Source organism: Microtus pennsylvanicus, chromosome 8, assembly GCF_037038515.1.
Source record: "Microtus pennsylvanicus isolate mMicPen1 chromosome 8, mMicPen1.hap1, whole genome shotgun sequence".
In the NCBI taxonomy this organism is placed as follows: Eukaryota; Metazoa; Chordata; class Mammalia; order Rodentia; family Cricetidae; genus Microtus; species Microtus pennsylvanicus.
The window spans coordinates 43,172,504-43,184,621 of record NC_134586.1 but is presented as its reverse complement, the minus strand read 5'-3'; positions in this window follow the sequence as shown (position 1 = coordinate 43,184,621).

Here is a 12,118-nt window from a genome sequence, read left to right as displayed (position 1 = left end):
CTTTCGGCTTAAAATGGGACCCGGGCCTTAAGTATGCTAGACAAGTCTGAGATACGTCTCTAGTTCCTAAGCTATGGTCATTGCTAAAACCAGCCTATTGACATATGATATTCAGAGTCCTACTCACTAGGTGCACAGGCAATGTCTGCCTGGGTTGCAGAGTGAGTTCATGCACAGCTTAATAAACATAGCAAGTTCTTTGCTGGCAATTCAAAAGGATCAGGGAGGGATATAGGGAGGAAGTAGAATAGTGTGTCTGGGAGGGTCCACATTCATTCCACAGATTTGAAAAAATAACCTAAAGAAAAATAAAGAAAAAAATATAAACTCAAAGAAAACCTAGGCAATGCCAGTTTGCATTCAAATGATGCAGAATATTTGAACATTGTGAAACCTGACAGCATGCTCGTTGAGAAGAATTCCCCATAGAGAGTATGGAGGAATCAGGAAACGAATAGAGAGACACACAGGTTGGAGTACAGAGGGACTTGAAGTTTTGAGGTCTATTAGGTTTGAGATGGCCTGAAAGGTGGAAAGGTGGTCTCTTGTTGGGGTAGCAGGCCAAAAAAAAAAAAAAAGTCAGCTGGTTGCTTCTCAGCCTCTCTGAGCTAATAGATTTTCACCTCAAAATCTGACTCCTAAGTCTCTATTGGTAAAAAGAATATTAGAGATTTAGTTAAATACTACATTTGGCAGCAGCAGCAGAGCTGATGCCGGAGAGACTAAAAATTATGTCAGACTGCAGAGCTCTGACTTTGGGCAAGTGGGACTGCAGACGGTAATTAAAATATCAGTAGATTCAGGTGGAGCTACTAATCTGATGGACAAACAACTTGTAAGACATTGTTTTACTATATTATATTAATAATTAGAAAATGATCGCTTTAAAGTTCTAATTGGTTTATTGACTTTTATGACACGGATATTAAATGTTTTCTAAAAACCCAGGTGGTGAAAATTTGGTGCCACGAGATATCCTGGAGCCTTTAAGAACTGGAATCTAATGAGAGGTATTAGGGGGTTGGGTATCGTCTTAGAGAGAGCAGTGGAACCTTTCCCCTTCTTCCAGTCTTTTGTTTTTTGATCATGAAGTTGTTTTGTTTCATCCCCACTCTGATCTTCTGCCTCTTCACAGGCTCTAAAACTGGGGTGCTGGTGCTGGTGGTGGTATTGCTGCTGGTGGTGCTGGTGGCAGTGGTTTGTTATGGAATTGTGAACCACAATAAATCTTTTCACTTTATATAAAAAGACATTGTTTTAGCCAGTAGTATTGAAATATTGCTGGCGAATTTTCATAAACACAGATGCCTGGGTCTTTCCTTGTGTCAGCTCTCTACTGTTGCAGAATCATTCTTCCCATAACATAGAGCTTTAAAATAAGAACCATTTTATTTCCAATTGTAACTGTTTTTAGGAAGATAGTTCATCTACTACTAGTCTCACTCGACGTCATTCATTTAATTATCTGACTAAATGATTTAATAGGGTTGTATAAGCCTGGTGACTGGCCAAGTACCAGAGTAGAAAGAGCCACTTGTTTTTCCTCTATGAGGCCTTAATCCCTCTTCTAGATAAGATTTGGTTTCCCAGTCGTGTGATTTTCAGCTTCCCAAATGTGGCCCAAAAATTCAAGTCCTGATACTTAAGTCTTCAAATCCCTGTTTGCATCTTGTTTGCTCACATTCTAGTGGGCAGAATAATTCACATGATGATTCCTGAGTTGTGGGTATAAGGAAGAAAACTCCACGTTTTAATAGCTAGAGTCATAATGGGTCCTTTATGCAAAAGTTCGTGTTATCTTTTCTAAAAATCTCTTAGCCTCCAGTTAAATCAGAAATTCAGGAAATAATATAGGCACAGAATGTTTTTTAAGGTGACTCCAATATGTGAACAAGTTCAGAAGCAATGGTTTTGTTTAGATTTTTCAAACTTCTGTGAGCTGAAGGATCACCTAGAAACCTCTTTGAGTTGAAGATCTATGAGTGCATTATAATTAGCGTCCAGGCAATACTCATACTCAAGAGTTTCCATCTTCATCTTCAGTGGCACCACTTTTTCTATGTGCATTTCTCTATGTATTAGACACTATGTGTAATAGTATGATATATGAATACTTGTATGTGTATCTACATTTACTTACACATATATATACATACACAGAGAAGTAAAACAGTAAAATAGTCTCTCTGCCTTTGGTTGAGTTTGTGTTCCTATTTTGTAGATTTTGCTACAAGTCCAAAGAGTTGAATATTCTAAACTATTCATAACTATTGCCTTATAGATATGGAAAATGGAGAAAGTCTCCAGGCAGTAGCTTGCAGTGGAGCATCATGGGTAACTTCATACCATTCTGAGACCTTTAAATATGCTTCAGGTTACTGCTTGCCTAAGGTCCTTCCCCCTTTATTTTTTTCATACTCCTGCATGAAGTTTATCTTAGTCTTGGTATAGGAGAAATGCCTCTGTTTATACTCTGGGAACGTTCATTTAAACAACTGCATCTTTCTAGTGAGACAGAAGAATCATGTTGCTTTCTACTGCTAGATTAAAAATTTATTTATTTATTCAATTATGTATATGTGGGGGTGCACATCTGCCACTGCATGTCCGTGGCAATCGGAGCATAACTTTCAAGAGTCACTTCCCTCCTTTTGCCAGCTGAGTCAAGGACTTGAACTCATGTCAGCAGGTTTGGTGACAAACACAAATACCTACTCAGGAGGTTATACACAAATACCACTGGTTTCACATAGCCTTTCACTGTGGGGCTTCTTCCTTGACACAAGGGAGGATCCTTCTCTCTGTGCTCATTGTTTTTCATTAATTACCCATTGCCCTGGCTCTCCTCTCTCTTCTGCATTTGTCTGAGGAGGGAGAACTATTGATTACACATAGCTCTAGTCCTTCTTGCTGGTTTATTTTTTGTAGATAAGCTGATATCAGACCGGAGTTCTTCAGCCAGCAGCATGACCATCCCCATCACTGTTATCTTGTGAAGTTTTCTGTTGTCCTAGAGAATTTGGAGTCCATTGCCTCGGTGAGCATATCAGACTCCTTGATGCTGAGAACATTAATGTATTCTAATCAGCCTTTCAAATGGCTAATAATCCTTGATATAGAAGATGGACGACAGTATAGCCAGCCATCAGCATACAGACAGGTGAGAGGAGAGTCTCTCTCTTCCCCCATTTCCTTCTAGCTCTGAGCACATTTTCTGATGGAGTGTGCATGCATGCACCACTCACTGTCCCTGCCTGCAACCACTGCCCCACAATTTCACTCTGGTCTCCAATAATCATTCGCCTCCTTTCGTTAAGTGTGGCAATGGCTTTCTGTTACTGAGAGACCCTAGGCCTCACCATTAGTACTTTCTTTTAATCCTGTCTACACATGTGTAAATGCTCCTTTCCTGAAATTTCCCTAAACCATCAACAGGATAATGTTTTCTGTCAGAAGTTTCTGAATGCTGCTTTCAGCATGTTGCTCCTTCCCAGACTTCCTCATCTTGAGTCTCCCCAGGCAAGATACAGCTCAGGCCATGTAGTATTCATGGAGCCAAACAGATGCTGTTGACTGAAAAGCTTGATTTTTTTTTAACAAAGCCAATCCTGAGAGCACACAATATTACAGCTGTGATGCAAGAAGAGCCCTTTCTAAAGTTCTGAGCAAATCTCGATTACAGATTGTTTTTCGTCTGGTACAAACAGAGTTATGTATGCATGTAATATTGCTAATGTGTGTGCATAGGTGTGTGCAAAAGGAAAAGAAACCATCAATGGAAAGAAAGGCTTCATAATGAAAAATACATCTCTGTAAATCTCCTGGTAGCTGCTTCAGATGTCAAAATACATTCATCAGAAGAGCAATAGAACATGGCTGAAGAGCTCTTCTTTATGGGAAAGAAAACTGATATTCAGCAAAATTGCAAACTGCATTGTAAACATGGGTCCTACTGCAAATGACTTGCTTCAGGTCTTGCCTGATCAACGAGGTTCTGTTTAGATTCATTGTTTGTTTTGGACTTAGTCTTTTCTGTATGAAAAGGGATAAACAAAGGTAAAGATTCATTTGATAGGTCACTTCCTCAAAGTCAAACTACAGTGGCAAATGATACATCGGTATCATTTGATATCACAAAATAGCATACAAACACATACAGCTGAGAGCCATATTCCTTCTTAGGGTCTAAGAACAGCAGAGCCATAAATAAAAAGAAAGGTTTCTTTTAGGGTTTCTGAACTTAAAGCCTTTTTCTCTTATAAACTCTACTACTGCAGTGATGAAGAGCTTTCTCATAAGAATATTTATTAGTTTTTTCCTAAGAAAATTGCAAAATTATGAATCTCTGACCGTAGGTTAGGAATCTTTGAGCAGGCAAAGGGGATCCTGCGAGCTGAACCAACAACGATGAAGAAAGAAATCACTGTCACGAGACATGAGAGATTATTTTCACTATTGCTTGTTCTTTTTCAGAGCAGTCTAAGCATTAAAGGGTTTTATTTTTATTGACCACAGCATTTATTTCCTTTTTATTCTGCAAATGTTTCCTTTGATAGTGTTTTAAATTTTTAATTAAAATATTATGATTTTGGTAAAATCGTACAACATACGATCTATCAAATTAACCATCGAAAGTATACAATTTTGATAGTAAGTGTATTCATATTATATTGATGCTGTAAAGTAATTCTCCAGAAATTCTCTGCCTGTCTCTGCTCCTCACCACTACCCGTGTTGGGGTTATAGACGTGTGCTGCTATGCTCAGTTTTTATGTCCTAATTCTTGGGTAAAGGGACATTTCCTTATTGAACCATCTTCCTACCACTTTGCACACATATTTAAAGCTCATAGTGGATGATTTCTTAATTAATTTTTTTATTTTATAATCTTTTTAATTGAAAATATATTTTTCTCTTAAACAATACACCTCATGCACAGTTTCCCCTCCCTAGTCTCCTCTCAACTCCCATGTACCTCCTCTCTCCCCCAGATCCATTCCCTCTCTGTTGCTCTTCAGAAAGAAGCAGGCTTCCAAGACACAACAACCGAGAATGACAAAGCAAGATACAACATGGCAAGGCAAAAACTTCATATCAAGGCAGGACAAGGTAACCAAATAGGAAGAAAGGAGTTGCTGAGAGTAGGCAGAAGAGTAAGAGACATACCCATTCCCACTTTTAGGAATCCCACAAAAACACCAAGCTAACAGCCATAACATATATGAAGAGGACCTAAAGCAGATCCATGCAGGTCCCTTGCTCGACTATGTAAATTTGTGATTTATTGTAAGTAATGTACCAGAATTCATCATATATTAAATCAATATTTTCCCTACGAAGATGCACTTAAGTTTTAAGTATTTCATGAACTTAAGTGCTGTAGTATACCATGTTTGCAGTGAGGAGAAAAAGAAATCTATTTCTTTTCATGATGGGGAAAATTGTGTAGTTGAGGATGATGACAACACAGAAAATGATGAGGATTTGATTGATAACATAATAGTATAAATCATGATGTGGGAAATGGAGGGAAAGAGGAGGGGGAGAAGACTGGAATTGGAGAACATGGACGGGAGGTAATGTGGACACCTGGAACATTAGAAACCCCAAGGATTCTGTGAGGGTGACCCTAGCAAGGACTCCTAGTAATGGAGGATTTGGAGTCTGAACAGGCCAGTCACTGTAACTAGGCAAGGCTTCTGGTGGTGGAAGTGGAGCACTAACCCAGTCATAAAATCTCCAACCTACAATCTATCCCACCTGCAAGATGTGGTCTGGCAGTGGAGGCATAGAACTTGTGGGAGTGGCCAAGCAATGACTGATACAATTTGAGGCCCAAACTGTGAGAGGAAGTCCAGGCCAGACAGTGCCTGGGTGATCAGGAACCAATGCCTGGATAGCCCAGAGACTTGTGATAGAAAAAAAAAAAATCAATAAAATATTTCTTCATAAAATTCTTATATAATTATTGATTTGTGCAAAGTCCAATCATCACCAGAGAGGCTTCCATTTGCAGATGATGGTAGCAGATGCAGAGACCCAAAGCCAAACATTAGACAGAGAGCACAAATTGCAGTTGTCCACCTTGTCCCACCCCTTGCAGCTTGGAGATCCCTGAAAAAGAGTGGGAGGAAGAATTACAGGAAGCAGAGTGGTTGAGAACAGCAGGAAAATGTGACCCACAGACATTAACAAAGTAAGGTTCATAGGGACTGACAGACTGAAGTGATAATCATGAAGTCTGCCTGAGTCTGTGCTAGGTCCTCTTCATATACGTTACTGCTGTTAGCTTGTTTTTCTTAGTAGGGTTCCTAACAGTGGAAGTGGGTGTGTCTTTGATTCCTTTGCCTGCTCTTTGGATCCTATTCCTTTTCTTGGGGTACTTCTTTCAACATTGATATGAGGGTTTGTGCCATTTAGTGGGTGAGTGGGAAGAGTGAAGGGAGGTGAAACTGTTGTGGTTGGGATGCATTAAAACAAAAAAATTAAAAAGAATAAAGTATTATTAGTACCAGACAATTCTTTTTTTAACTCAGTTATCATCATCTCCAAAACATCTTCCAGATGATGTTTCTCTGACTTTAAAACCCTTCTTTATTAAATGCTTTTGTAGCACCGGTGACTCCCATATGTATGCGGTCTTAATGTTTCAGTCTTTAGATATTTGTTGGCTAGTCAGACACTTCAGAAAAACCCTGCTAATCCCCCAGCTTTGTTTAAGCCCTTTGAATATATATTCTCATAGTCAGCACTGTACACCTCTTCCTAGTTATACTGAACATACTCTATGTTCATCCCATTTCTGTTTCTACCATTGGATGCTAAGCTACAGGAGGGTAGCCCGTCTTACTTATCTATTCTACTGCTGACAACAATTCTACCTTCTGTGATATTCCTTTGCATCTGACATTCGCTTATATGTGCATTTAAAGTCAGCAGTTTTACGTGTCTTGCAGCTATGTTTTCTTTTGATTTTTATGACTATTTTTAATGTTCATAACTCTTATCTCTGGATTCATTATGGGAGATGATCCAGATTGTAGTTAATTTTATGATGAAATATGAGCTGAATTCAGGGAACTCTTATATGGAATATTCTCTGAAAAAGCTCCAGTGGTTTTGGCTATTAAAGTGTAATCTCAGTTAAACATCTTATTCTCCAGTGTGAAAGTATTGCTTTGGAAAGATCCAAGCAGAATAAGTATAAATCCTAATAAAATATGTTCTGGGGACTCATTAGCACAGCTCCCTTGCCTCATATAAATTTACTGTACCTGTTAATTCTTGCTAGCTTCTTTTATGGTTTTAAAGGCATCCATGGATTCTTACCTTAAACTAACTACTTTTGTCATATACTACCCCATGATTCATCAATGGTTATGTCTAGGATTTAAGCAGAACATTTTATAAGATATTATATATTTTTACAAACATGTAATCTTTAAAATGTTTTGTGCCCCTCTTAAAGAAATTTTCTACATAATTAGAAATTAGAGAAAAATATTATTGTAACCTTTGGTGAGCAAATCACAGTAAATTTTACTCTACAATTCTATTGTTTATTGAAAAAAAAACCCTGCACGTATTTGGGTGATGGCTCAGCAGGAAAAAGCATGAGTTTGCATCCCCAGCACCATGCAAACAGCTCTTCACATCTGTGTCTGCAATGCCTCTCCCTTGATCAAGAAAACATTTAGTTTTTTCATGAGACAACCTTGATGAAGCTCTATTCATAACATGTAGGTTACAAATGAGGAATCTGAAGTTATGGCTATCTTTGGGGTACCCATTAATTACATCCACACAGAATGCATCCATTTCTTTGGATCTAATGTAAAAGATGTAGGCTTGTATATTAATCTGTTTTTAAATCAAATAAGAATGGTAATGTAATTAAGAACTTGAAGTTAATTTCAATATCACATTTACTTGAGCTTCAAGTTTATCATGACATACTTGTGAAACAAACATGTCAACACATTTGAACAGCTGGGAACTCAGCAAAGTCAGCGTCACACATTTATAGGAAAGCACTCAGACCTCCTTCTTCAGTTTATCATCTTTTGATTCCTAATCCTAAAGTAGTCATCATTAATATACTTCATGGCTAAAAGAAGTTTAGCTTCAGTTTTCCCAAGTGTCATCTTGGTAGCTTAGCGTTTTATTTAAGGGTCATCATAATTTGCTTATGACTCTCTAAACGTTTTGCTAAATCAAAGCCTAGTTGTTCTTTAGATATATCATGCCACTTTATCCAGCTGTAAAGTATTCCTTGAGATAAGCAAATACAGTATGCCAACTACATGCTGAACTGTCATCTGTTGTGATAGGAATGAAGTAAAAATTGATAGGCTCTGCTCTCAAAAATCCAAGTAAAGACTACATAGAAACCACATGTGTATAGAAACCTTTCAGCTTTGGGAGAACAATGGAAAATATGACTAAACCAACCTGAACCTTTAGAATGATTTTTAAGAGAAAAATCATATGATTTAGACTGACAAACTTGATCAGAAGGCAGGCTTCATATAGCAGAGATGCTTAATGTGTTATTTAGATAGTACCATCTACACTGAAGATAATTAAATGTGTACACACACATATGTGTACATACACAGTAACTTTGAAGGTGAACACAGGCTAGAGGTGCAACTCTTTTGATGATGTGTTCACTTAGAACACACAAAACTGAGTTCTATCTATCTGCAGCATTACACAAAATGGGCATGTGGCATGCACCTGTAATCCCAGGACCTAGGAGGTGGAGACAAAAGGAACAAAAGTTCAAAATCATTCTCAACTCTGTAGACAATGATTTAGCATGGTATGCATAAGATTTCATGTCAAACATGCTTGGGTGTGTGTGTGTGTGTAATTTTATTCTTCTATTCTAGAAATGCCCTGCATGCCTGAATCTGCCATTACATTTATGTAAAGATAAGAATGCAAAAATAGTGATCAAAATTGAAGAAAACAAGAATAACAGGACAGAGTGTATCTTTTGTGAGGGGTATTACTTCTGTTTAATATGCAATCAGCTGTGCATTTCCCTTGCTGACATTAACTTCCTGGCCTCTAAAGTTCTCAAAACTGCATAGTGCAACTTTGAAAGCTGCCAGGAAGGACACTGCAGACAGATAGAAGCAGAGAGGTAAAGAGGATGCTTTGCTCAGAGGACCCGAAGTGCTGGAAAGAAGAAACACTGAAGTCATTAGAGGTGAGTAAGCCTAGAGAGCTGTGAGCAGACTGTACATTACTCCACTGAGACCCTTGAGATGCAGTCTTTACTGACGGCCATATGCTATGCATTTTATAACTCCATGCTAAAGCAAGTCAAATACTCCTCTAAACATGGAGGATTTAGAAAGCAAAAAAAGGAAGAGAAGTATATTAGTAAGCATTACCATTTAGATATGGTTGCAATAGCCAAGTCTTCATGTGTTAAAAGTTAATCCTCTTGGTGAGATTTTATACAGTTTAAGTCTCAATCCAATCATGATGCTTAGAGGTGGGAGCTTTGGAAACTACTTAAAAAGATTAGATGAGGTCATTTGGGGAAAGCCTCCATATAGTTGAATTCCAGTGGTTTAAAAAAGAGAATTCCAGTGGAAAGAAACACACACACACATGCACACCCAGGCTGGCATGCTTCTTTTGGCATGTGATATTCTATGTTGCTCTGATACTTTGCCAGCATGGGGACCTGTAGTGGTCTAAATGAAAATGGCCCTTGTAGACTCATAGGGAGCGGCACTATTAGGAGGTGTGGCCTCATTGGAGGAAATATATCTCTGTGGGCAGGCTTTGAAATTTCAGAAACTCAATGCAGGCCCATTGTCATTTTCTCTTCCTGCTGAGTTGGATGTGGAACTCTGAGCTACCTCACTATGTCTGCTTGTGTGCTGACATGCTTCCTGCAATTGACATCCTCTGATGCGTAAGCCAAATCCAGTTAAATGCTTTCCCTTTTGGTGTGGTTATGGTGTTTCCTCACAGCAATAGAAATCCAGCCCTTTGACCCATAGAATGCATTGTCTCTGCACCTGTTGTTGGAGGCCTACTTATTGGCTCAGACAGACTTAACCCAGTAAACTAGGGACCTAGAAACTTAATCATCACCCAATCAGCTGTGAACCAGTGACTCCCAGGTTCACTCTCCCATGATCATGAAGACTGAACCATGTGGACAGTAGAAGAAAGGCAGACAAAGCTTCATGGAGGTAGAGAGGCAGCTCTGTGTCAGGGAGTGCACTCAAAAGTAAGCTGCAAGTTTGATCTTGGTTGGTTCTCTCTTGTGCCAAGTATTGGAGCCTGATTGACTAGTCCCTGGGTATAAATGGGGGCATGGGTTGAAAGGCTTCTATTTGATTGGACTGAATGGGCATTGGCTCTTGTTGGGTTGGGGATAATGTAGGATAGTGGAGGCCAGTGAGAAGAGGAACCAAAAATTTCAAGGGGGAAAAAAAGAACACGGAAGCAATGAAGAGTGAGGAGTGATGGTCAGTCATTATCAGAGCAAAGGGCAGTGAGCATCCATTATTTTGATTATTCTGGCCTTTGAAAATTCAGTCTCTAAGTTAAACTTAAATTGAATGAGCTTTTTAAAACAGAAGCTGTACTTTCAAGGTTTAGTTTATGACTCATGTACAGAAGGAGAGCTTCTGAGATAAATGTGAAGCTTTGGACCTAACTGAAGTCTTGTGGGGGCTCCTTATCTGCATTCACTGTCAGTACAGAATTAATCGGGAAGACTTCTACTAGTGTACAGATGGTTTCTTCTGAAACTAGCTCAGGGCCTCTGCCACTCTAGGACAAACTCAGTCAACTCTGTCAGTTCGTAAGGGATTTTCTTCCCCAGGATCTCTTATCTTTATTGTCTTAGTTGCTTTTCTATTGCTGTGTTAAAATATGACCAAGGAAACTTATAGAAAAAAATAGTTTATGTAGGGCTTATGGGAGAGGGTATGGTCAAGGAACAATAGCAGAAGTTGGGTGCTCACAACTTGAGTTACAAACAGGAATCAGGGAGCTAACTCAAAATGGCATGATTTCTTCCCCAGTGACATACTTCTTCTAGCAAGGCCATACCTCTTAGCCCTTCTTGAACAGTTAGCAAATGGAGACCGTGTTGTTAAAAAGTTCAAGACTTTTGCAGACATCTCAATAAACCACAGCGCATATCCATCCATCTGAAAGGAAATCTGTCAGGATTGTTCTGGGGAATCTAGAATAGAACTTTAGAATTCAGTGAAATGAAGATGAAAATGTGCAAAATATTGTGCCATATATATCTACTTTTCCCTGCTCATAACAAAAACCTGATTTTAACAACAGCAACAAAATATGGCCAGGGTGGTCATAGGCTCTGAAGGATCCCGTCACTGTAATATGGCTAGGGTGGTCATAGGCTCTGAGGGATCCCGTCACTGTAATATGGCTAGGGTGGTCATAGGCTCTGAGGGATCCCGTCACTGTAATATGGCTAGGGTGGTCATAGGCTCTGAGGGATCCCGTCACTGTAATATGGCTAGGGTGGTCATAGGCTCTGAGGGATCCCGTCACTGTAATATGGCTAGGGTGGTCATAGGCTCTGAGGGATCCCGTCACTGTAATATGGCTAGGGTGGTCATAGGTTCTGAGGGATCCTGTGACTGTAATTTTGCCAAATGGGCTTATTATCAAGCTGCTTTCTAAATATTTACACTTATATATTTGTACAGCTCTTAACTTTGATGAGAAAGCTTTATTGTGCCATGCATCATGTTTAATGCAGATATTTATAACTGATAAAAGGGCTGAGAGTAAGCAACTGTGAGTGCTCAATTATAAACAGGATATCTACATCAATCAGCCTCCAACCACACACCTACCATCTCAGCGAACACTGCAAAAGAAGTAATCAAAATAATATAAGAACTGGAGGATGGGGAGGAATGCTGCGAAATGGTATTTAATGGACATGATATGGCTTTGGCACCAGAGCAGATTTGTTTGCCAGTCTAAGACCTAGGCAGTTAAGGATTACATAATGGACTGAGGAGGAGTTACTAAGGTTCCACCCTTACCCTCGGAACTATTGGTAGTTGGTAGCTGTTTGGGAAAGCAAAGCCACTTTTCT